This window comes from Telopea speciosissima, chromosome 1, assembly GCF_018873765.1.
Source record: "Telopea speciosissima isolate NSW1024214 ecotype Mountain lineage chromosome 1, Tspe_v1, whole genome shotgun sequence".
NCBI classification, from domain to species: Eukaryota; Viridiplantae; Streptophyta; class Magnoliopsida; order Proteales; family Proteaceae; genus Telopea; species Telopea speciosissima.
In genome coordinates this window covers 46,503,436-46,524,803 of record NC_057916.1, presented here as the reverse complement: position 1 = coordinate 46,524,803, position 21,368 = coordinate 46,503,436, and the positions used below count along the sequence as shown (strand labels likewise).

Sequence of the window (21,368 nt, the reverse complement as noted above, 5' to 3'; positions counted from 1 at the left end):
GTTCCTTTGACTGTTCATTGATCACCGCAGAATTAAGCCGCAGATCTTCTATGTGATTTTGCATTTTGAAGCAGTTCCTCTTGCAATCAAGCAACAAGGCACGAATGTCCTTCAATTCCTGAACAAGGGTGAACGATGGGATGAGGCGGAGTTCGTCGGCCATGGTTGGTTGCCGATTTCTCTCAATGATACGTCTTTGTGACAGAGAATTAGAAAATAGACGAAGGAGAAAGGGGACGAGGGAGAAGAAGGGAAGCGATAGAAGAAGAAGATGAAGAAGAGACAGAGAATTGAGTGGAGATTGAGAATTAACTATTCATTTTCTCTTACATGGGGTACTCGCCCCTATTTAACCATCTACCCCAACTTGCTTATCCATCTAGCATATTGACCCATCTACCCCTAATAGACTAACCCAACACAAATTACTCATCTACCCCTAACAGACTAACCCAACATAATAACCCATCTGCCTATGATCATAACAATGAGAGCCTCATAGGCTACACTATTGTAAGATACGGAAGGATCCCTAGAGACGTGATATCAATATAAGGAGAAGTGATAATAGCCAAGGCTAGAAGCACCGATTGAGCGATAACCTTCAAAACCCTTAAATCAAGCAAAGCTTGATCCCACCTTTGTGTAGGTGCTTGATATTATTCGGCATCTTGATGGCTCTAGGGTGGGGAAGGAAGCTGTGTAAAGGGAGAGAGAAGATCAACTGCTACTTGAAGATTTGCTCTGCCCCAGCAGCCGGAGTTTAAGGTGAAATGTGTAGGGTTAATGTGATTTCACAAACTAACCATTAAGCTGAATTTACATCCTTAGGCCCTTCAAAATATTGATACGTCGCTTATTAGCATCAAGAAAAGTAAGGTTTTTGGTTATATAAACAAACAAACACAGTAATACAAAAATGTGTCATCGCAAAGGGAGAAAAAAAAAAAAAAAAAAAAAAAAAAGAAAGCCCTGATCACAAGCCCCATTATTTCACTTTCTTCACAGAGAAATTGAAGCAACGTACCCTTACATCTCAAAACTTTCCATTGAAAAGAATTAATCACACATAATAATTGGATTAGCTTTGACACAAATAAGTCCTGCATAATTTAACAAAAATCATAATGATCACATACCAATCAAAGCAGAAGAATCACAATGAACAAAAGATGAAAAAGAAGAACCTAGGATCCACACAAATTGGTAACTAATTACCTCGAATGCTATATATGAATTGTTGTGATGTTAATACATGAAACAGGTTTGCGGCAGTTAACATTGGAAAGCCTTTCCTGGTTGACCTTTCTCCCACATATATTGTCGCTACAAGCTCACCATTCATAAGCTGACCACACGTGCAGTTGAATTCTTAACCTAAATCAGTCCTTGTTCAACGCTCTACTAGGAGACTCCCTCTGTATTATACGTAAGAGGTTCTGCACAATTTCAGACATTGGTGGCCGGAATTCTGGCTCCGACTGCAAAATGAATTTCAAAGGTTAGCTGACTTAATTTGAACTAGACAGCAAATTGATTGTGTTTGCCATTAAAAATAACTAACCAATTTTTCATGTCATTAATAAAACGGAAATTAACCCCTCCCCAACCCCACCCAAAAAAAAAAAAAAAAGGTGTAAGAATGACTACATCAAATGGTGATCAAAGATGGAACTTGGTAAAGTTTGAAATCCATTTCAAGGAGATATGATGCCATATATATAGTTGCAGAATATATTGACTGTCAGAGGTCAATGATAGTATTTCTAGTGACAGACATGCTATCGCGAAGTGCATACAGTTTCAGAATGCGCAAAATGTTATAGGTCTTATTGTACATAAGAATACCCCTCTAGTAGACGATCAATTTCACGTGGCAGAAGACTATTCAAACTCTCAACCATTAATGGGTTCAAAAGTCTCTCATCACACAATTGTTATTGAGACAGCGACCCATTACAAGGAAAGGGACTCCTCCACCGCCTCAATATCCAGACTAAGAGTGTCAAAATGGAACCAAAACCGGTTGTCGGAACCAGAACCGACCGTTTACGATCAAACCAAACCACACCGTATAAAAACGACGCGATTCTGATTTCATAGGTTCTATTACCGGTTCGGTTCGATTCAAAACCGGAAAACCGTCGGTTAACCGAATAGAAACAAGTTAGAAAACCGAGATTAGGAATATTCTTATTTGTTTAAGAATGGGGTTAAGCAATCAAAAATATTAGGACTCCTTATTGAGAATTTTTTGAATTTCAGTTTGAGTGGCAAATTCATGAAGGGTCGGAAGGTTTTAGTACGAGCATGTCTTAGTAGACTTTGTTAATGAATTGAGTGGGGTATGGTTTGGTGATGTCCTCAGGTTGGTTTTCCTTGCGATACTTTGTGGCCTTGAGTAATCACTTAAACTATCATTGCAACTAGCATGTCTAAGTGAACTTTGCTTGGAGTTAGATGTGTATGAAACAGTATAATTTCTCCCACGTACATAACAAGGATCTGTAAAATAAAATTAAAGGGTACAAAGGTGAAACCAATATTACAAACCGCATGTAAACCGGATAACGAAAACCGAATGAAACCACTAAAACCGCACCACATATAAAACGATTCTGATTTTGGGTGATTCTCATCCGGTGCGATTTTGATTTCTACCTTGCAAAATATGCACCAAACCGGAACCACACCATATGATCAAAACCGCACCATTTGACACCCTTAACCCAGGCGATTCACAATTGCTCTTTCCGTACTCCCTCTACAAACTATGATATGTTGCTCAGGTCTGACTTAGGCATCGGAGAGTTCCCCCTCGGAGTCCGCTCCGGGTCTCTTTAGTGTCCTTTACCATTTTGTAGGACGTCCACGTCATCAGGTCAGATTTCAGCTGCAACAGATTGGCGCCGTCTATGGGAAACGAAAGAGCAATCGTGAAGGAGACCTACCACGACGACTAGAAACAACAGGGCTGTAGGGCTCACAGCCAAAAATGCGGCCACATGACTTGTTCCTCCTGACTATACATAGAATTGGGGGCATCAAGCAAACATCCAAGTTGGGTTCGGTAGCTAGGCATCAAAGACGAGCAAACTAAGCCAAGGTATCAAACCTACGGCCGAACAAATTAAGTCGAGGTGTTCAACCTACGGTAGAGTAAACGAAGCCGAGTTGTCTCTCGACCGAGCAAATTAAGCCAAGGTGTCAAACCTACGACCGACCAAACTAAGCCGAGGTGTCCCACCTACAGCCGGGATAACTAAGATAAGGCGTCCCCCCTACGACCGGGCATTACTAAACCAAGGATTTTCATCCTTGGTCCATTTTGCTCATATGCCACGACATTGAAGCCGGGCAATACTAAACTGAGGATTTTCATCCTTGGTCCATTTTGCTCATGTGCCACGGCATTGAAATCGAGGATTTTCATCCTTGGTCCATTTTTCTCATATGCCACGACATTGAAGCCCAACATTACCTATCGAGCATTTTCATCCTCAGCCCATTTTGCTCATATGCCACGGCATTGAAGCTGGGCATTACATACCAAGGATTTTCATCCTCGGTCCATTTTGCTCGTAAGCCACGACATTGAAGCCTAACATTACCTACCGAGGATTTTCAACTTCGACCCATTTTGCTCATATGCGACGGCATTGAAGCTAGGCATTGCTAAACCGAGGATTTTCATCCTCGGTCCATTTTGCTCATATGCCACAGCATTGAAGCCAGGCATTACCTACCGAAGATTTTAATCCTCGGCCCATTTTGCTCATATGCCACAACATTGAAGCCTGGCATTACCTACTAAGGATTTTCATCCTGGGTCCATTTTGCTCATATGCCACGACATTGAAGCCGGGCATTACCTACCGAGGATTTTCATCCTCGGTCCATTTTGCTCATATGCCACGACATTGAAGCCTGGCATTACCTACCAAGGATTTTCATCCTCAGCCCATTTTGCTCATATGCTACGGCATTAAAGCTGGGCATTACTAAACCGAGGATTTTCATCCTCGGTCCATTTTGCTCATATGCCACAGCATTGAAGCTAGGCATTACTAAACCGGGGATTTTCATCCACGGTCCATTTTGCTCATATGTCACGGCATTTGGGCATTACTAAACCGAGGATATTCATCCTCAGTCCATTTTGCTCATGCACCATGGCATTGAAGCCGGGCATTACTAAACCGAGGATTTTCATCCTCGGTCCATTCACTCATATGCCACGGCACTGAAGTTGGGCATTACCTACTGAGGATTTTCATCCTCGACCAATTTTGCTCATATGCCACGACATTGAAGTTGGGCATTACTAAACTGAGGATTTTCATCCTCAACCAATTTTGCTCATATGCCACGACAATGAAGCCGGGCATTACTAAATCGAGGATTTTCATCCTCGATTCATTTTGCTCATATGCCACGGCATTGAAGTCGGGCATTACCTACCGAGTATTTCCATCTTCGGTCCATTTTGCTCATATGATACGGCTTTGAAGCCGGGCATTACTAAACTGAAGATTTTCATCCTCAGTCCATTTTGCTCATATGCCATGGCATTCAAGCTAGGCATTACCTACCGAAGATTTTAATCTTCGGCCCATTTTGCTCATATGCCACGACATTGAAGCTTGGCATTACCTACCGAGGATTTTCATCCTCGGTCTATTTTGCTCATATGCCACGACATTGAAGCCGGGTTTTACCTATCGAGGATTTTCATCCTCGGTCCCGTTTGCTCATATGCCATGGCATTGAAGTCTAGCATTACCTACCGAGGATTTTCATCCTCGGTCCATTTTACTCATATGTCATGGCATTGAAGCCGGACATTACCTATCGAGGATTCTCATCCTTGGCCCATTTTGTTCATATGCCACGACATTGAAGTCGAGCATTACTAAACCGAGGATTTTCATCCTCGGTCCATTTTGCTCATATACCACAGCATTGAAGCCCGGTATTTTGCTCTCATGTCACGACATTGAAGTCGGGCATTACCTTCATCCTCGGTCCATTTTGCTTGGATGTCACGATCCCAAATCCAAGCATTATGGATCGGGTATCTCCCAAACTCCAAATCTGAGTAAAATGGACCGAGGTATCTCCCAAGTCCAAATCTGAGCATTATGGAACGGGGTATCAACCAAGTCCAAATCTGAGCATTATGGACTGGGACAAATCCGGCTATTATGGACAGGGGACCGACCTAAACCCAGTGCAACCGGGGACCGACCTAAATCTAGTGCAATTGGGGACCGACCTAAAACTTAGTCACAAAAAAATGGAGAGATGGTAAATCACCAAACTTTACTCCCTCTCACTAATTCTGTATCCAAGGGAGTAGGGGGCCTTTGTTGTACATAAAAACACCTCTCTAGTAGACGATCGACACGTGGTAGAAGATTATTCAAACTCTCAACCGTTAAAGGGTTCAAAATTCTCATCACAAAACTGTTATTGAGACAGCGACCCATTACAAGGAAAGGGACTCCTCCACCGCCTCTCCTCCTATAAATATGAAGGTATAGCTTAAGGTAAAGAGCTGGACAATATCTGGACAATATCCAGACGATTCACAATTGCTCTTTCCGTACTCCCTCTACAAACTATGATATGTTGCTCGGGTCTGACTTAGGCATCGGAGAGTACCCCCTCGGAGTCCGCTCTGAGTCTCTTCAGTGTCCTTTACGATTTTGCAAGACGTCCACGTCATCGGGTCAGATTTCAGCTGAACAGGTCACATATCTAACGAGAGAGAATATACACATAATATCAATTCCTCCAACCTTCCAAGTACCATAAACCAACCACTTTTACAAAAAGGTAAAGGTGAAATAGATGTTACCCCTGAAGGGCACAGAATCATAGGACCATGGAAATTCCCAGAGCATGTGTTAGACGTAAGCACCTTTAGAACACATGCTTTGAAACAAGATTTGGATCCCCAAAACCTTAGAGCCCCAATGTACTTCAAGTAAACCAACAGCTCAAAACAAAGTTGGTTTTCTCAAGATCATTGGGTATAATGAATAATAAAATAATTGTGCTCATCCACGTCCATCTAGAATATTCTGACAAGATAAAAGGCAACAGATTAACACAGAAAAGAAACTCACCTGGACACATAGAGAGATAATATCAGCAAAACGTGATAAAGATTTGGCAGGGTAAGCTCCATTAAGAGAAGGATCAACCATCCTTGACAATGCATCTATATCATGAAGTTGAGGGATTGCCCATCTCACCAAGAATTGCTCCCGAGGCTGTGACTCTATAAGATATTTTTTGGAGAAAATAAGAACCCAAAGGAAAAAAAAAAAAAAAAAAAAAAAAAGGTGAACCTTCAGATACTCAGATTGGTTTAGATGCGCCTAACCTGTCATAGGACTTCCGCCCTGTAAGCAGTTCTAACATTACAACACCAAAGCTATAAACATCACTCTGGTAGGTGTAATTTCTGAGTCAAATTCTGGAGCAGCATAACCATAATCTGATAGGAGGTGTCCTGACAACTGATTATAAATGAACCAGCTTCAGTTCTGACATATTTTGATGTAAAATATAATTTATTCTACCATAGAAAAATAGAATTCTAGATGCTCCAAGAGCCAATATTTTCCTAATATTGGTTCGATCAACCACTAGGGGGACAAGATTGAAGAGGAAAATACACACATGAGAACAAAACAAGGAATAAGTAGATACAGTGTTTGTGATTGGCACATATACCATTAAAAAATGTAATAAATAATGGAATTTATCAGAAGTGGTGTGATATCAGCTATTTGTATGGACTAGAATGTTGGGCAACCAAGCAAACACATAAAAAAAATGTGTAAGGTATAAGTAGGTGAAAAATTGGGGAATGGTCCAAATATGAGTCCTTACAGATCAGATGACTAAGATGCTAACTGAATCAAAAGGCTGGAAGGTCTCTTAGCTGGGACCCATAAGTAGCAGTTAGTAATTCCTTGAAAGAATACCCATAGGCACAGCATGAAGCAAGGAGGACAACATCCTGTCCCATCTTCCTGAATGTTTGCCTTGAGAACTGACTTAAAAGTATAATTCAATTCCTTTTTCCAAACACTTGAAAAGAAATTCACTCCTCAAGCTTATTGCCTTTGGTTCTTGACTCTAGAGTAACTGAAATCCTAAATCATCAACAGTATTTTCACCACCACCGTCTTGACTGCTGACATTAACTACAAATTTTTATGTCATTGCACTCAGACAACTTGTCATCAATTCAGTTGAAGGCAAACTTGGAAATCAATATATGAATTCCCTCAATTCAATTCAACATTCCAATCAATGAATAATATGCCAATTAGATACCAATATAGGTGATTGATGGATGCTCTTTTAGCAACCTAGTTTGTCAGGAAATAGTGTCTAAAGGCTGTTCCAGTTTAATATTTATGCTTTGATCCTATTTGGCAAGGTTGACTCCATCACAGCATGAATTAATCCTCAAGATTTTGAAGTTGGATGGGGAATCACATTTCATATTTCAACATTCGGTGGTTTGGGAGCTCTAAGTCTCATCATTGGGGACTGTCCCACTCTTTCAAAGAGGGAATAGCTTTGGCATCCAGACTGACTTCCTCTTTCGATTGGAAACAAAGATCTTCTAAGTTCTAACAATATAATGAAGAAAACTGACTGCTAAGGGTTCAGTATATGGGCTGATTTGCTCCCCTTGTGCTTCATATGTAACATCTCTTTTTTCAAGAGGTCCAATCCTACTAAAGGACACAAACATTTCAGTTGCACTGCTTCCCTTTATCAAATTACTTGATTAGTGATGAAAAAGAAAGAAGATTACCTGACTTACGGATCTAGAAGATATCAAAGGAGCCAAACCACAATCAGAAACATGTGCTGCAAGTTCGTCATCAAGGAGAATATTGGTTGACTTGAAATTGTGGTGTACAACACGTGGTTGACACACCTCATGCAGATATCTTGACCACACGAACAATGAAATGATAATCAGATTTCAAATTATAGCTCACAGTGGAACATACATATAACTGTAAGAAGTGGACAACACCCTCAGCCTCCTCCAATACGGGTTATACGTGTCATAGTTGTCAAGGCGTTAAGTTGGGATAAGGTTATGGTTGTTGTTGTGGTTGTTTGTAGTTGTCAAGGCGTCGGCTAAGTGTCCAAGCGGATTTGTTGGGGCCTAGGCGACTGCCGCCGTAGCGGTATTGAATGCCTTTTCATTTACTTATGATATTATTCATAAATAAGCAAATACCCCCTATTTGAATCCTATAAAAATAGTTAAAAAATAAATTCCAAAAGGATAAAAAGTCAATCCCGTAGTTCAAAAACAAAAACTGGATCATGGTTCAAGAACTCGCGAGAGATCTCGCCGAGTTTCTTGGTTTTTCAAAATCTCGAGACGAGATCACATACGCATTCTAAAAGTGCAGTTTCTCGGCGAGATCTCGCCAGGTATCGTCTCAGTCCAGCCAAATGATTCAAACTTTGAATTTATTTTCCAGTTCTTTTTAGTTTTAAAAATTCAATATCTCGCCGAGATCGAGATCTCGGTATCGGGTTAGAACCATGGTTTTTTACCCATTTTAATGCCCATTTGACCCATGTGCCCCTTTTATTAAAAGAGGCTCACGGACAGAACTCGAAAATCTCACTAGTTCCATAGCTCTCTAAACAAAGGGGAAAACAGCCCTCTCCCTCAATTTTCTTCCTCTTTCTTTCAAATCTTGGGTGGATTGCATTGTTTGAAGTGAGATTCAAATGCTAAAGTGAAGATTCAACTCCAACAGTCCAAGAATCATCACCTATTTGTAGGATTTCAAAGGTATTTTCTAATATTCCCCAAATCTATTTTTTTCAAAAAAATTTGTGTAATCCTTGATAGATTCATGTGGTTTTGATATATGTTAAACATTTTTGGCCGATCTATCACTTGATAGAGTCAGATTTATTTTTAAGTTATTAAATTTTTTATTAAAATTTCTGGAAAAATAAACGATTTATTTGAAAAAAAAAATTGAAAAAAATAGGATGAATAGTAATTGTTTGAAAATGATTTTTATATATGTTAAAAAACTTGGGATGCTCTACAGCCCCATGGATCAATTTTTTATTTTCACCCATTAAAAAAATTATTTTATTTTTCAGATTTAATAAAAATATTATAAAAATTAAAAATATATATATAATATTAAGGAAAAATACATGTTGTTTTTGAAAAATTATGTACAACATATGTACATAATGTTCAACTTCAAATGGTGTCAAATACATCATTACATTATATTTTTCTTATACTTTAAGGTATAAATATTTTTAAAAAAAATTCAAAATATTATTTTTAATTAAGAAATAAATACTAAGGTTAGGGGATAAATAAGAGAGTTATTTCATAGTTGTAGTAGCTTGACATTACGTTTAACAGTTATGAATAGCATAAGTCTTGAATACATTACTTTAAGTGATCCATGGTTATTAATACATGCTTTTTTATGTAACAATGTAAAATATAAGACATTTTGTATACAATGTCTGATATAGTAGGGAGTCCCGATGTCCGTAGACAAAAAGAAATCCAAACGCAATTATTGTGGGAAGTTACTATCTGGAGGAGCCACCAGGTTAAAGCAACATTTGTCTGGTACAGGCAAGGATGTTGTCTCATGTCCAAATGTGCCTACCCAAGTCAAAGTGGCAATGGCACAACACTTGAAAGGAGGAAGAATAAAGAAAGCTAAGAGGGAAAGAATGCAACAAGAGTTTGATGAGGCAATACTAGAGAGGACTGGTGTAGAAGTCCGTGGCGAAGATGATACAGACTTGAGGCCTCCACCTGGTGAGTTTCAATCAGAGGCTAAATGGAGAATTTACCAGCAGACTTTGGCTGAGAGTAGACAAAGTTTTCATTTTGAGAATATAAGAGCATATGAGCAAGCAAGAGGAGCTGGTGGATCTGGCTCAGCTGCACCAGTGCAAGAAGATGAGAGGAGGAAAAGCATTAGGACAAGAAATATACCACGACCCCCAACCCGACCACGAGTACAATCTCCAGAACCCATTTTTTAGCAGGATTCCACAACTTTTAGGCAACAAGATGCCTACCAGCCAACCATCCCGCAAATCTTTGGTGGTAAACAAGAGGAAGCACGAAAAGCCTTCAGCAAGTTCATGCTTTACCATGGCATTCCAGCCAATGTAGCATAAGGAACATACTATAATGCATTCCTTGATGCTGCAGGAAGGGCTGGTCTAGGATGGAAGGGGCCTTCACCATATGAATTATACAATGTATATTTGCCTCAGGAGGTACAGGAGCTGAAAGATTACATTGATGGTTTGAAGTCAATGTGGGAGACATATGGGATTACTCTTATGGTTGATGGTTGGGCTGGACCTACTAGACTGTCCATCATAAATTTCATGGTGAGTTGCAATGGAAAGACTGTATGAAGTCTATCGATGCATCAAAGCATGTAAAGGATGCAGCATACTTGTATAAGGAGTTAAAGCAAGTGGTAGAGGAGGTAGGACCAAGGAACGTTATCCAAATTGTGACGGATAACGGTTCCAACTTTAAAAAGGCTGGAGAGAAGTTGATGAATAAGAAGAGTAAGAGGATCCGGCTCTTTTGGACCCCATGTGCAGCCCATTCTATTGATTTAATGCTGAAGGACATGTGGAAAAAGACTTTGGTGGCGAGTGTGGTAAATAGGGCAAGACAAGTAACAACTTTTGTGTACAACCATGCTTATGCTTTAGGCTTGTTGAGGGAGAAATGCAATGGAGATTTAGTGAGGCCTGGTGTCACTCGATTTGCCACCAATTACATTGTATTGAAGAGCTTTCAGACGAAGGTGATAGGTCTGAGGTCTATGTTTGCAAGTGAACAATGGTTTGGTTGGCAAGGTTCTAGGTCAGAAGAAGGGAAGGCAGCACAACAGACCATTGCAAGTGATGGATTTTGGAAGGACTTGGGGAAAGTGGTTGCCATATTAGAGCCAGTGGTGGCAGTACTGAGGATGGTTAATATAGAGAAGAAGCCTACCTTAGCCCACATTTATGCTGCCATCCAAAAAATGAAGGACATGATTAGAGCTGCTATACCTCGAAGTGCAAAGTCCTACACTAACATCATTGATGAGCGGTGGGAGAAGCACTTGAGTCATCCATTGCATAAAGCTGGTGAGTTCAACATACTTTACACTTTAAATGTTAACTTTTTTACATTTACATATTCAAAACCTAAAGGCATTAAGTCACTAACAAATCATATTTGTGGTGTCTACTTTACCAGCATACTATTTGAATCCAAAGTATCAGTACTCCCATGATCTTGGGCTAGACATAGAATTGTTAGAGGCAGTTCAAGCTGTTATTGAGAAGTTGGAGCTCATTCCAAAGACACAATCTGCCTGCAATGATGAGGTGAGAGTATGGGACTTTGGTACTTTAGTAGTTAGTTTATGAATGTAATTACTAAATAGGAAATACTAATGCCTCAAATTAAAAATAGATCAAATACTTCAAAGAGGCCTCAGCAAGTTTCGGTCGACAAGCTGCAGTGGAGGGTAGACAAAAGTCAGACCCTGGTAGGTGGCATGCTATTACATTTATGAATTATAATTTTATCTCTTTAGAATGTACATATTCTTACTATTCTATATTTGTAATGCAGCCGACTGGTGGGTGCTCTATGGTACAAGTTCACCCAACCTAAGGAAGGTAGCAGTGAGAGTGCTCTCACAAACTTGTTCATCCTCCGGATGTGAGCGCAACTAGAGTACATTCTCATTGATACAATCAAAGAAGCGAAACAGGTTGGGTAGCGAATGACTGGAGCAGCTTGTGTATGTGCACTACAATATGAGATTAAGGATGAGGCAAATACGTGAAGGAATTGGGGCCAATGATAAAGAACCCATTGAACTGTCCAACATTTTCCAGGAGGACTCTGATGACAATGAGGATCCCCTATTCCAGTGGGTGAGGGATCGTGGTACACCCAATATGGATCAGCCTGGGGGTAGGCCCGACCCCACCATTGCGTCTGTAACCGGTACTAATGTTGATGAATATATGTCGTCGCAAGAGGGGCCTGCACATGCAGAGTCACCGAAACCTTTTGAGCCAGCTGTAGGAAGTCCTGCTGATGATGATGATGGTGGTGGTGATGACAATGGTGATGGTGGTGATGGTGGTGGTGGTGGGGGTGGTGGCATGCAGAGTGGTGGTTATTATGATGATCGTCATGAGGGGATGCGCGAGTAGTACCAGTATGAAGTGGGAACGCAGGAGGACCCTGTGCGTTTTACAGGTGAGTCTCAGTTTACGCATGCCACTCAAGATCAAGACTATGGTGGCCACTCTAAAACATACAACAGAAAGAAGGGTCGCAAACACTCACATCAGGCACATGCTCAGGATGATGACAACAGTATGAACACCATACTTGCAAGTTTCGGAAGCATGAGTATGGATACTAGTAGTGAGCATTAGTCATGGCAATCATCTCAGCATCATCATGGCTATGACTATGGCCAGGAGAGCACCGGTTCTGATGATAGTGCCTATGGTCAGTATGGGCAGTCAGCAGCTGAGTATGACAGTCAAAGCTTAGGGTCAGATTTTAGGTACATATTCCCAGTCCCAAACCAGTCATACAAGCCTCAAACTCAATATGACAGTAGCAGTGGATCTTACACCTCATACCAACAACTTCCCATATACCCTAAGATAGGGAGATTGGTATATGTTAATAAGAAGACTTATATGGAGGCTGTGTCACACTATGTGCAATACTTCAACAATTCTATGACATGGGAATTCTTTGTGCAATAATATGGGGATGAATTTATTGCTCGATCACATTTTATATAACAAATTCAGTGAGCATTGATGTAATGTACTTTGTATTTGAATGTTTTGATTGCTAATTTGCTATGTTTTACTAAATTATGTGTAGAGTAGGTTGTTTTAGTACGACTCGTCGCCTACCAATCTATGGTCCAAAGTGACTCATATTTGGACTTGTTTTTTGGGAAATCTGGGCATGTCATTGTGTTTAAATGGCCTGAAATAGGCTGAATACCAAGTTTCAGATCCAAAATATGTGTAAAACCCACAAAGTTGGGGGTCCGAGTCAAAAAAAAAATAATTGCAACAACTTGCCGAGATCTCGGCTCGACTCAGTTTCTGCCTGGGCCGAGATGCCACCGAGACCCGAGTTTTAGAACCTTGAACTGGATTTATGGCGGTAGGTGAAATTTTCAACTTTCTAATGCTGGAGTTTTTCTCAAACCTAAAAATCCATAAATCTTAATATGGTAAAACATTGATAATAACCCAAGTGCGGTAAAATATTCATTTATTTTGATATATAAAAAAAATATTTTCATTCAGAAAGATTTTGACAGCATTCGTGCACATCAAATAATGTTTGACCGGAACATAACTCCTTCAATATAAATCATATTTAAGCACTCTTGGATTTGCTAGAAAGCTAATTTTGTGTTCTACCTGATTCAAAAAGTCTCATGTAAAAAATAAAATCATTTGACCAATCAAACTTCTCAGAGAACATGAACATTTCTCTAAATCGAGAGCAGTTTAATTATTTATAGATAAGATCTTATTTTCTAAGAATAGTATAAACCAAATGTGAGACTAGGTATACCAGGACAATGACCAATTCCAAGAACAGTATAAATCAAAGGTATGTTTTGATTGTTTTAAAATTCCAATAGCTTGCTTCTTTAGTTCTGCTGTCTTCTCGTTCTATGTTGCTTTTTGATGACTTGATGTGACTTAATGTTGATTTTTTGATGACTTGATGTGGCTTAATGTTGATTTTTGATGACTTGATGTGGCTTAATCTTTGATTTTTTATAATATAAGGTATATATTGTAGCATACTAAATAATGTTAGAAAAGAGGGGAAATAAAAAATAACACTTGGACGCCTGGGTCGCCTAGGAGGGCGCCTTGTCACCTAAGAGCTTAGGCACCCCTCGACCACCTTGGGTCGCCTTGCCGCCTTGACAACTATGATACATGTAATGCCATCAAAAGGGATTGGATGCTTTGCATTTGAATTAGCAGATCAATTACACCGCATGTACAGTAAAAATACAAGAGACAGCAAATCCCCAGCATTATCATTCATTAACTACTTTAAACCTGGTGGATCCTAATTTAACAAAATAACTACAAATAAAATTAGGATGATGTAAGGAATTTTTATTTATCGAAAAAAAAAGGATGATGAGAAAGTGCAGTACAGATTCTTCTACTTACTCTAAAGCTCTTGCAGCTCCAAGGGCCACCCGGATTCGGGCATACCATGAAAGTTTTCTGGTGAGTTCGTCATCAGAGTGCAGTGCATCATGGAGTGTCCCATTACTGAAATATTCATAGATGAGTAGCCGTTGCCCATGCTCAACACAGTAACCCAGAAGCTCAACAACATTGGCATGTCGAAGTTTAGAGATATTGGACACCAGGTAAAGAAACTCTTCATCCGTCTGCATAATGGAAGCAGCATTGTCCAGTTTCTTCACCGCCAGTAACTAATGAAAAACATCCAGTAGGAAAAGCATAAATACCACAAATCAAAAACCATTCTATAAACATACATATCATGCATAGAAACATAAACATCATGAGAGAGGGAACATATGGAATTGAAAACCATGAGGATAATCCATGCCAAGTTAAACTTAGTTAAATAACCACATTACAACTAAGAGTTTTGTCAGTCAGATGTTTTTCAGACAAGTTTCAAGAAATTTTGAACACTGTAGCTCGAGGTTTGTGTATTTATCACAAATCATTGAAAACTAATATTTATCACAGCCCATTAAAAAAAGAGGGAGAAATTGAGTTTGCCTACTTGATAGAGAAACTCTTAATTGAAACAATGCATGACAACTAGAGTTAGTTCAGGACTTACGGAGGATTTATCACCAAACGACCCAGCTTAACAGGATCCTATCAAGGAAGTGACTTTAAGAGGTCAACCACATAAGGTGGCGATATTTTGTGAACAAAATAAAGCAACACGCAACACCTCCATTAATAATAACAAGAAAAGCTGCCAGGCTCTTTGAATCTAGATGCTGTGGGTTTACAGCCAGTTCTTTGTATAAATAATTTTTCACAATACACAGGAATTTTTTTCTGAAAAATTGAAGCAATGTAATTTAGTAAGAATTTCCGTACCATGAAAAGATGTAAATCCAATCATTCTTGATATTCCTAGAATAAGTATTACTATACGTTATGGCATACAGGCTCCATTGATGTCCATGGAACAGTATTTCCCAGAAAATTAACCTTTAGTTATAAAACTTGTTCTGTATTATTTTCTAATTGTACTTGACATGGAAGTATGTTTGAAAATGGGAAATTGAGGAAAGAATCCAACCATAAAATGGCAGTGGCATCCTCGAGTATTGAAACTGTTCTTTCTTTCTGATTCTTTTAGTGATTAGCAATCGGGAATCGAGCCTGATGCCTAGCCGGGATTATTCCGTTGGATTGATCAGTGGAGTCGTATCTTTTGACTGACGGAGTGCCTATTTGACATGGAAACGTGACCTGTTGTCCCGGTCAAGGCTCAAAACTGGGCGTTGTAATCCACGTTGACTCTGGGGAAGCTTATTCAGTTATGGAATGGGAAAATAGCATAAAAAAAATTAATTGCATGTGTTTGTACCAAATATTATCTACTGAATTTGAGGACGAAAATAATTCCTATTCCCTTTAAAAAGGGCGTACCCAGTGCACAAGGCTCCCGCCACTGCGGGGTCTGGGGAGGGTCATAATGTACGCAGCCTTACCCCCACTTCGCGGAGAGGCTGTTTCCAGAAGTCCTATTCCCTTTTGTTGAAATAAATTTTTTTTTTTAGAGATTTCCTGTAAAATATTTTTGTTAAACCAATGGAGTCTTAGAGATTTAATTGACCAAGAAGGAACAACAGCTCAGAACTATGAAAACCTAAATCCTACAAATGATAAACAGGACATTAAGAAGGATAGCAGCAGCATGTGAGATATTTTAGAACATTAGAAAAGGAAGCTCACGAAGAGAATCAGATAACTTAGCAGCAGAAGATCACAAAAGCCTTCAAGATGGACATCAAGAAAGGTTACACTTAACAAACTGAAAGATGGTAATCCCAGTTAATCAGTTGTTATCAAAACAACAAGGACCTTACTTTCCCATCAGGAAGTTCTGCCCGATAAACACTTCCCAGCATGCCTCCTCCAATAAGATTTTCTTGAGAAAAGCTGTTTGTATATTGCTGAAGTAATGCAATGGTGAAGGATCTCACAGAAATTGGGAGATTCAGATTTTTTGCGGGAGTACTCCCTTTGGTAGTGTTAGGGGGAGAAATTGGCTTCCCAATGACCCTCTCAACTGGAGGGGGTGGAGGCATTAAAATCATATCTATTCCTGACAAGTCTATATCATTATCCTCCTTTTGCTCTGGATCGTCACCCATTCTTTTAGTATCTATCTCCCCAAAGTCATTTCGTCTTGGAACAGCAGTCACTCTTCCAATATCTATTTCATGTTCATCCTTTGGCCTCACAGTTGCTTCTTTTGAAACTGGTAGCAAAACTAAACCATTAATAGAGAGGAAGAGGGAAAAAAGAAGAGTTAAACAAACTGAACAAGATAGATAAGATTTACCATTTTTTATTTGATTATTTGGTTGAGCAATGGATTCATTGTCTTTAGGCCTCTCCTTGGGGCCTTTGTAAGCGCCAACTTCTTGCTTCTTTACAAATATGTCAGCCTCTTCCCTTTCTTTGCAATAACTTGCCATGAAAAACACAAGTCCACATACAACTACAATAAACACTAAAACCCCTACAATTGATATCCAGACAATTCTTGTAGTAGTCCAAAATTTATTTGCTCTTGTAGGCCTTGATTCTTCCGGTGAAGATGGTCCATTTGCCTGCTTCCCAAGTGGCACTCCAGAAGGTGCCGCCCCAAAAGGAAGAGGCGTTTGGGATGTGGGCGAGGGTGGGGGTGATGGAGCAATGCTAGTGTTGAATGGATTGCCATCCTTCCTGCAAGATAGGTTCAATGGTTATCAGAAGGTTATAAGAAAGAAATGGTAATCCGCAAACTGAACCCACCGAAATTCCTCTTGACATTATAGAAGTTTTTGCCAAGTATAAAAAATAGTAATCTTCCCTGTCACTATGCCTAGTGAAGTATAACTCTTCCCTATTTGCCACATGGCAGTACATGGGTTAATCAATCTTATAGAGGACCAAACACACATCTCATTGGTACAATTTCAGTTTAAAATGAATAGAAGTAGCTAAAATTACAAAAGATGTCATTTTGTATTTTATATTCATATCCATTTGATGGCATTTGGTAAATTTAATAAAACTTTGAATCAGAGTTTGAGCAACTTTCCTTGCTTACTTTGGACTAAAATTTGACTTCTGAGATGTATGTGGGGTCCCCTATCACATGGACTAACCCATGTAAAGCCAAGTGCCAAATAGTGAAGGGTTATACTTCACTAGGCATAGTGACACCTAGAGGGACCAATAAACAAAATAAAAAAGGAAAACTGCAGAGCTATAACCAAAGATAATTGAGAATAGGCATAAGTAAATGCTCCAATTGAAAGATAACTAACATAAAGAATAGACATAAGCAACTGCTCCAATTGAAAGTGTTGAGTTATGTAACCCAATACGGGTATTTTGGGTATATTTTGTCTTTTTTCCCCATAGCAAGTAGAGTCGGCTATGTAGGGGTTTATTTGTAATTCTGCCTCTCCTTGAAAGTTATAAATAAAGATGCTTGGTGATCACATTGATCATTCAAGCCAGTCACTAAATTCTGTTTTGTTAACATGGTATCAAAGCCAAATTCTCTGATCTGAGTTTTCAAAACCCTCTCTCTCCTGTCGTTTTTTTTTCTTCGACCCTCTTTCCCACAATTTTTTTCTCTCCTTTTTTCTTGATTCCCATCCTCCTCCTTAGGACAGCACTAATGAGGTGATCGTATGATCTAAATGCTGCCCTCAATCCTACCTCTTATCTACCTCTTATCTACATGTTCTATCACTTCAGCTCAATAGTTGCTGCAGCCCTTCTCTGCGATTTTTGGAGTTCTCCTTTTTTTGAAGATCAAGCCTCTCTCCACTTTGAAGGTTGATTTTCCCTGGTTGGAGATTCATCTGCAGTCCTGGCCAGCACCTATCACAGCTCTACCACACTTTTTTGAAGCCCCCTAACCTAAATCGATCTCCACTTCCAGGGTTTTATAAAACTCTGACACCTAGCAATTTTTGGGTCAGGGCTGTTCACTATTGCTGATTTTTTCAGAGGAGTTTTCTTCATCAAAGGGGACCACTCGACCTTGATCTCAACCAGTGTTTCTGAGTTTTTTTAGCAAATTTCAAATTTTCTTCTATTTGGATCGGTTTCTCCCAATATCGATTCCAGTGTTTCTGGTTCTTCTTGGCTGGCTGCAACGATTCCTTGCTGGTTCATTGGTTTATTTGGCTGCAAGCATGACAGGCTCAGATTCTTCTTCTGCATCTTCTGGGCTTGATGGACAGACCAGGCCTGAATTTCTCCCTTTTGCTGCTCCTATCAAGCTCGATGGCACAAATTACCTCATGTGGTCCAGGTCTACCTATTTGACCAATGCTGGTCAAGGCCTTACTGGATATATTGTTGGGAGCAACCCCATACCTGCTGAACCTGGTTCTCTGACAGATCGATGGTTGTCCAATGATGCTATGGTGATGTCCTATTTGCTCCACTCTATGCAACCTGACCTCTCCAGCAACTACTTATTACTGGACACAGCCCATCAAATATGGAGTGCTGCCAAGGAGACTTATGGGCAGGTAGGGAATTATGCTCAGGTGGTTCATGACACCACTCAGAAGGAGTCATCTGTTTCTAAACACTATGCTACCCTCAAGAGCTTATGACACAGGATTGGATCATTACTCAGATTTTCAGCCTTCTACTGCTACTGATATTGCTGCCTATCGCAAACAAGTTGACAAAATCCGTGTGAATGACTTCTTGGCAGGTCTGAACATTGAGTATGACCCTATTCGAGTGCAAGTGCTTAGCCGATCTCCGTTTCCTACCCTCGAGCAGTCCTTTACTTTGGTTCATGCGGAGGAGACTCGTAGGGCTGCTATGTTGCACACTCCTACAGTTGATCGATCTGCCTTACAAGTTGGTACCAACCCTACTTCTATTACCATTACTGATGGTGGTAATGCTGCATCCAAAGAGCCTATAAAGTGTGAACACTGCAACAAACCATATCACACTAAGGCTCAATGCTGGAAATTACATTGGAAACCTGCTAACTTTGAGGCAAAATGTGGTCGGGGGAAGTCCAAATCCAAGGCGTAGGTCGAGATTTAGGGACACAGGGACGCCATAGCGTTGGTCAATATGCACATTTCTCTAGCGCCATGACGCCATGGCGACGCCATGACAACTGTGAGTCTGACCAAAGATTTAAACTGCAAGATAACGTTTTTTCCATCTCATTGTGTCATACAAGATCTTCTAGTGAAAGGGTACATGATTGGGGTGGGTAAGGTACATGGTGGTCTCTAATTATTCGACACGGGTCAGACTTCTCTTCCGCCAACTTCTGCTTCAGCTCATCAGTTACATTTAGCCACTTCTACTGATCTCCATCTATGGCATTGTCGGCTTGGCCATCCTCCACTTAGGACTTTAGCCTTTTTATTTCCTCAGTTAGTCAAAAATTGTAAACCGAATGAGTTTTTATGTGAGGCCTGTGTTTTGGCCAAATAGACTTATTCCAGTTATTCTCCTTTAAATAAAAGAAGTGCTTCTCCCTTTGCTTTAGTTCATACTGATATGTGGGGCCCTGCCCGTCGTGCTTCCATTGCTGGCCATAGATGGTTTGTTTCCTTTATCAACTGCTTTATTTGGACCACTTGGGTGTACATGATGCAGCACAAAGTGAGGTTTTTCGTTGTTTTCAGCTATTTCATCATATGGTTCAGACCCAATTCAATGCCACCTTAAAAATTCTGCAGAGTGATAATGGCAGAGAATACCTGGAGGGTTAGTTCCATAATTATTTGGCTGAAAATGGGATAATTCATCAAACCAGCTATACAAACACTCTGGCCCAGAATGGAGTGGCTGAAAGAAATAATAGACATCTATTGGACGTGGCTCGGGCCATTATGTTTGCACGGCAGATCCCCTCTCAATACTGGAGTGATGCTATCCTCGCTGCCCCATAAACTGCATGCCTACCCGTGTTCTTGATGGTCGTGCACCTATAGACATTCTCCAGGGTTCTTCTTTTGTGGTGCCCCCAAAAATATTTGGCTATGTTTGTTATGCTCGTAACCATTACCCTCATGACAAGTTCGATTCTCGTAGCTTCCGGTGTATTTTTTTGAGCTACTCCGCTACCCATAAAGGCTACAAATGTTATTGTGAGGATCCGTTCCCGGAACCGCGCGTTCCAAACGCTTGGTTCAGAGGGTTTGGGTTATGCTCCTTGGTTAGAGAGAGAAGGGCTGAGTCTTCTCAGGGGTATGTTGATTTATCAGGGGGTGGGGGTCATATAATCAAGTGAAATGGAGTCGCCACCTAGGATTAGGGCCTAGGACCCATTGGTGTAGCCCTTTGAAGGGCTACAGGACTTTGTTTGGTCTGGTCAGAGACTCGGGGTAAGTGGTAAGGTTACGAGAGTGGGAAGGTGTTAGGCACCCACCTCGCCTGGGTAAACCGGTCTATCTACTAGATGCGGGTTTTCGAATATTCTCCCTTTATAAATGTCCTATTCCCACATGTATAGCTAAAATGATGCACAAACTGCTTAAAGTTAAACTAATTTAAATTAACTACTGTATACTACACAAGAGTAATTTAAAAGTCTACATTGTTACGAAATTAAAATGCAATGAAAGAGATGTGTACCTGTATACTTTAAAATAATATAATTATACGGGACGGTCGTGTCCCCCAGCTCAGGTGGAGGCAAAAGACTGGCTATGCCCTTCGTTGGACAGAGTAACGGCTTACGGATGTCGGGTAATAGGACCTCGGACAGACGACATTGTAAAATCTTTGGAAAGTAATCACCCGGATGTCGGGCAGAGTACCGGCTCATAAGTGTCGGGCACTAGAACCTCGGACAGAGTAATGACCTCAAAAAGCGTTGGAAAGTAATCTCCCGGATGTCGGGCAAAATAATGGCTCACAAGTGTCGGGCACTAGGACCTCGGACAAAATAACGACATTGAAAGCTTCGGAAACTAGGCATTAGGACGTCAAACAGATTG

The 21,368-nt window shown here is 40.2% G+C and overlaps 1 pseudogene; it reads right to left on the bottom strand.

Annotated features, from left to right (window-relative positions):
* Positions 1-1,013: 1,013 nt before the first annotated feature.
* The window catches only part of LOC122640273, a 34,839-nt pseudogene continuing 14,484 nt past the window's right edge, over positions 1,014-21,368 (bottom strand).